This window comes from Morone saxatilis, unplaced genomic scaffold, assembly GCF_004916995.1.
Source record: "Morone saxatilis isolate NCDOM2014 unplaced genomic scaffold, NCSU_SB_2.0 Contig5, whole genome shotgun sequence".
NCBI classification, from domain to species: Eukaryota; Metazoa; Chordata; class Actinopteri; family Moronidae; genus Morone; species Morone saxatilis.
This window is the reverse complement of record NW_023340095.1, coordinates 12469731-12474448: the sequence shown is the minus strand read 5'-3', so window position 1 is coordinate 12474448 and position 4718 is coordinate 12469731. Positions and strand designations below refer to the sequence as shown.

Here is a 4718-nt window from a genome sequence, read left to right as displayed (position 1 = left end):
GCTCAACAGCGCTTTAGATTGCTAAGGGCTAATTTGACCACAGAATTACATTTATGTTTAAAGGAAAAGAATAAAGAACTAAATCAACTTCCTCCTCTGACCCTGTTTAAAGGTTTCATTGCTGGAAACACAGCTAAAGTACCTGCCAAAATAAAAGGCACTGAATTGGACTGGGCTTCTGATCCTGATCCTTTTTAACAGAGAAACACAAACAGAAATACAAACGCAGAAATATGTGCACTTGCTACAAGATGTGTACAGCTGGTAAACGTTGACACCAAAAACAAAACCGCTTTCATTACTCTATGACACCTGAAGTGTTGTTGATACTGGAAATTAGCCAGCTGTTTTTCCAGGTAAGGTACTAGGAAGTCATGTTCTTTGTTGAAAGCTGATTCTTTATGGCTACAAACGTGCAGTGTTTCAGCAGAAAGCCTTGAAATAAAAAAAGGAATAAAAGAAGGAGGAAAGCCTTGAAATGTCAAGGGTTAATGTAATAACCCTTAATATCCTAACTGCACGTAGCAGGTTTACTCTCCAACAATGTGCGAGCTGTCAGGAAGGCACAAACCTCGTCATCACCTTCCATCCCTCCCACTCTTTCCGTTTCCCCAGCCTGCACCAGTGGTGCTGTAACACAAACATAACTAAAATAGGCATACTGAGAAGTCATTGAAGACGTTTGTGTACATTAAGGACTGCTTGGTGAGGATAAAAATCAAAGTTGACGTGTCTAAAAGGGCCCACCGCTCCTGCAGCGAATCTTCTCCTGGGAGATGCAGTAGGAAGCAGAGATGAGGGAAAAGTGATCAATAAGATGCTCTTTAAAGACCTGACCTCAGAGTCATTGATGACTGCTATGTGGGAGCTACAGGCTCCCTTACTAGACAACCTAAGGGCTCCTGAATACTTGCTTCAGAAGGGCTTGTTTGTCTTTGTATTATAGTCAAAAGGCTGTTGAATACAGTGCTGGGTGCATCTGCCAGGATACCGTACTCATCCATATTCTACAGTATGTGCATTTAAATTTGTGCGTAAGAACACCTGAATGCAAATGCCAGAAATGCTTTAACAAATATATCATATTCCCTTGCAATAATAATGTATCTTCTTTGCAGGAGACAGCTCCATGAGGAAAGTTAAACTTTATTTTCCTTTGGGAGATTGCAAACCAACTGTACCATTGCCTTTTTTGTGCTTTACGCCACCGCTTTAGTGCTTCTTATATGCTGGTGATGTGAGGATGAGGTGAGGGGGTTGTAATCTGTAAGGTATTCACTAGATGCCACTAAATTCAACACGCTGGTCCTTCAAATCCTGAATTGTTTACATTGTTTGTAAGCAGTATTTGCTGTCCTGGTCTTTGTGCAAGGCTTTACTAGTGGTCAAACACTCCACAAGGCCTTTTAATACCAGAACCTTAACATTTGTATGGGTTAATTCAAAACACCAACAATTTAAAGCAAGAGACGAAGTAGAGAGGTAGAGACGATGTATGAAACATAATCTTTTTCAGTGCACTTACGCTGTTTCATTCATTGTTGAATGGATTTGAGGTCATAAAGTCACTTGGCTTTTATAAATGGCTTTGTAACGTGTATTGTAAAGTTATCTCAGCCTTTATAACTGGTATTTTCATGATGTAAACTTGTGGCACTCTCTTCCCAATATTTACTTAACAGTAGTTGTTGGAGTCCCATATTGTTTTGCATTGTGTTTTACCAACGCTGGAAACTCACTTGACATTTGCATATTATTTGGGTAAAAACAGTCACATTATCTCAAAGCCAAGTAAGCTAACAATGCATAAAATAAAATAAAAATTATAAATAGATCAGTCTATAATACATATTATACAGTTTTTTACTACACTTCATATCTATGACCATCAATGGATGCAATTTGTTATGTATTCTGCTGTTGCAAAGTATTTCATCCAGACAGAAAATAAAACGTCAAATATCAAAAGTGTTTGACATTATAAATGTGGGTTCTTCACACTGAATGCACTCTAGAGCAGTCTCCTAATCAGGGAACGATAAGGTATATGTTATATGCATGCCTTAGCACAGACAAAATGCAGTCAACCATTTTATCCATTAACAGTTGTCAACTGCTGATGGCCAAGTTGTTAAAGCCTACTTGATTGAATATGGCCATCAACACACTTCAGCTTCAGTGAATGCTACACTGAACCTGTACCTGCACTTCTTGTAAGACACACTGAATACAAGCATGGGCTAAGGGATTAAAAACTAAAATCTTCATGTAAGATGCGTTAGTATGCAGCTTGAGGAGTCCAGCTGTTAGAGTTAGAGTTATTCAGTAAATAAAATTCCAAATTTGGGAGAGCAATTTGCACAAATTGAGCAATGAAATTGAAAAACAATGTTGAACGGTTTTGCTGGTGTCTCATAATTGTGATATTCATCCATTTATTTTAATACCACAATATGTCTAGTTTCCACCAGCTGAGGAGGTTAAATACTGTTATACTAAACATGAAAAACACTGTTTCATTAGTATTTGTCTTGCTTTATTACTGTATACCAGACTTCCCAAAAGTCTGCAGTCACTAAAGAAGCATAAGTTAAACTCAGATGTACAAAACAATGAAAATGGTATGTCAAAATAAATATTAAAAACGAAATCTTTCTTCTTCTTGCAATGTTTTGTGTTTTTAACAGAAGTCCTTGTACGTCTCCCTGTCATAATGCGATTCAATATGGGGTTGTGTATTTCAATTAGAAACAGTCACCTTTATCATCATTCATTGAAAAGCTTTTCGAGTTCTCTATAAAACACATTTTGGTAATTTGGAGTTCAAATAAAATCCTGATTTTGTTTTACCAATTAACTTAATTGCTTGGATCATTAATGGACACTCAACTTGTAAACTGGATATTTTCAGCGTAGTCACGGTCAGCTCTTTACATATATGTAGATAGGTGATAAATGTAATGTATAAATAAAGTGTCTGAAGCCACAATGAGCTTCCAGAACAGTTTCTGTGCTCCCTGCCATAAATATTACACATTTCTGGAACGTTACTGGAGGGATAAAACACAGTTTTTCCACCAAGGCTGAGTGATTAAGCCATGTCAGGTGCCATTAAATCAATTATACTTTCAATGAAGAATCACCTCAAAACGGCTCATCGTTTGTACAGATAGTCAAAATTAATTCTGTAGTATTTGGAATAATAAAAAGGAAAGGAGAAAATACATTGAAAAAACATACACACAAAAAAACTGCTGTGAATGATGAATCCACAAGATAATCTGTTTGGGTGAGCGCCACAGCCTCCCACAGCTTCAATTACCCTTAAGATGAAACCGATAAAAAAGTAGGTCTTAGATAATCCTTGAAACAACCCCTTCGGTTAAATTAAATTTTAATAAGATAATAAATACTGAAGAGAGGAAATTTGTGAAGTTAATGCTGAATTACAACACAGTTTTAGGTTGTGTGTTTCAGTCAGGCTTGTGTGATTCTTCAAAGCAAGTCGCAATGTGGAGAAAGAAAAACATTGACATTTAAACACTTAAATGGGGTCTGTAATAAACTATTATGGACGTGACATCCAGATGGTGGATCAGTGCTATTAAGGAAGCACAGAGCAAAGACAGAACTCTAATAAGCAGGGACTGCAGCGCGACAGAACCAAATCCTCAAATGAATGGCTAAAAGATTGGGGCTTGTTAGTAAGACGCAAGAAGGGAAGAAAGAGGAAAGACATAAGTCCAAGCAAATGAACACAGAGGGAAATGCAATCATAATATGTTGGTGAATCTGTCCTTGTTTGGGCATTTGAGCAAAGTCTGTGCAGCAGTAACTACAGCAGTGACAGAAACAAAAGTTTGGAAAGAGTGACAAAAAAAATGGAGGGAAAAAAGGAGTGAATAAGACAAGTAAAGGGAGGGAAACAGCCAACCAAAAGGCAGAAGAAAAGAAAAAAAAATACAGTAGAGCCATAGAGTAAACACTTACCGAACACCCAGTCATCCTAAGCCCCAGCACTAACCGCGACCACAGCTACAGCACAGCAGACGTACATGTTTACATCGACAACGAGATCCCTCGAAGGTCTGCCTCTTAACAATCACAGGAAAACCTCACGCAAAAGCAGAGAAAAAAAAAAAAAAAACACACCTGCACCACTAGCCTACACTCTCACCCACCCTGATTTGCCTCTCCAACTCTGTTAAATAGTGAGAAGAACGATCATTTTACAGTCTGACTGTTTTGCAGGAATCCCCTTTGAGGCATGTCTCCAGCCAGTCGCTCTAAAAGCAACAGCTCAGGCAGGCTACTCGCTCTTCCTGCTCGCCTGCATGGATATCTGCTCCAACCGGACGAGCCACTGAGGAATACTCCAGGGAAGGAAGTGACATCGACAGGTGCTCCCTCCTTCCTTCCTTCCTTCCTTCATTACTCACGTAAACAATGCCCACTTTCCTGCAGTAAGCCTAAATGACACTTCCGTGAGTCATTTGTTAATAAATACCAGAGAGCGCATTTAATTTGTTTCAAACCGTAGCTCAACTAAAGTGTCACTCGGGAATAAGAGAGGTATGTGAGATGTCGCACAAGGGAATTAACATCATTAATAATAAGCAAAATCTCTTTAGCCCAGTTTGCCCTGTGCTGGATTCCCAGGAATATGCAGGGCTGGAGCGAAGCCAGAGAGGAAAGGAGAGTGTGTATGTGTGTGTGTG

General features: G+C 38.7%; 1 protein-coding gene across 1 annotated transcript in view; it reads right to left on the bottom strand.

The window, feature by feature from the left end:
• pkp4 (plakophilin 4) overlaps window positions 1–4718 on the bottom strand; it is a gene marked incomplete in the record, with an annotated part of 59694 nt that overhangs the window by 51695 nt on the left and 3281 nt on the right.